This window comes from Apaloderma vittatum, unplaced genomic scaffold (genome assembly GCF_000703405.1).
Source record: "Apaloderma vittatum isolate BGI_N311 unplaced genomic scaffold, ASM70340v1 scaffold7749, whole genome shotgun sequence".
Classification (NCBI taxonomy): Eukaryota; Metazoa; Chordata; class Aves; order Trogoniformes; family Trogonidae; genus Apaloderma; species Apaloderma vittatum.
This window is the reverse complement of record NW_009733487.1, coordinates 74,194-75,246: the sequence shown is the minus strand read 5'-3', so window position 1 is coordinate 75,246 and position 1,053 is coordinate 74,194. Positions and strand designations below refer to the sequence as shown.

At 61.3% G+C, this 1,053-nt stretch overlaps 1 protein-coding gene across 1 annotated transcript in view; it reads left to right on the top strand.

Moving 5' to 3' along the window:
• Positions 1–1,053, top strand: part of LOC104278821 (voltage-dependent R-type calcium channel subunit alpha-1E-like) — a gene marked incomplete at its 3' end in the record, with an annotated part of 75,523 nt that overhangs the window by 309 nt on the left and 74,161 nt on the right. The window lies entirely within an intron of this gene.

Sequence of the window (1,053 nt, the reverse complement as noted above, 5' to 3'; positions counted from 1 at the left end):
TCCTGCCTTCCCTCCCGTGCTTTGCTCAGGGCCTGGCAGGGAGCCCCTTCTCACGGCAGGGTGTCCCCCCAGCCCCTCCTCAGGCTTGGATTTGGGAGCTCCCCCATGTTGGCAAGGGGGAATGTCTCTGATCCTGCTTTAGGATGCTTCTGTATGCTTCAGGATGCTGTGTGTGGCTGGGGGGTGTGGGGGGGGTGGGTTGTGACCTTTTCTCTGTGTCTTGATGCCTTGCTGGAGTTTTGCTAACCCATCCCATCGAGGATGGAACCCCCCTGGGAGCTCACGAATCTCTAGTCCCTGCTGGGTGGTGGCTTTGTCCCCTCCTGTGCCTGCCTGTTTGTGTGCCCTCTGTGCTGCCGACCTCACCTGGCGAGGGGGCACAGCCATCTTCACCCTGCAGCCCCCTAGGCCACACCGTGAGTGCTCTGGGAACTGGCTGCTGTCTCCCTGCGATTCGGAGCACCTCTGGCCGTGCCCCACAGCCCCTTGGAGGGGAGGGTCTGGCGCAGGAGATGTGGTTTATCGCAAAGAAACCCCTCCTAGAGCTGGGTGAAGGGCGCACAATCCGCCCCCTGCTCCTTCCCATGCTTCTCCATCCTTTCATACACCCCCCGTGTGCTTCTTTCTCCCCGCCACCCTCCCTGCAGGGTGCCCTGGCTGGTGCCCAGCACCGCAGCACTTCCCCATCAGTATGGGCTCAGTGCCTTGCTGCCCTCTGAGACCCTTCCTGGGCTTTGCCTCCACCAAAGAGCCTGAAAACTTCAGCGTGGCCATGCTTTAGCTTTAGGACCCTCCCTGTGCCGTCTTCTGCAGTGGTGATTACGTGCAGCTCTTGCTGCTGCTTTCTCTCCCTGCAACTTGTTGGCTAACTTGCCGGCTCCTCGGGCGGGAGTGAGGGAGCTCGCCCCAGTGCCGAGCAGCGATGCCTTGGTCTGGTGCAACAGGTACCTCGGGGGAAACCCTCCGGTGGGGTGCAGGATGGGTCACCCACCCTGCTGAGCATCACTGGGGAAGTAGTCCCTTTACAGCTCCGAAGTTTCAGGTCCGAACCTC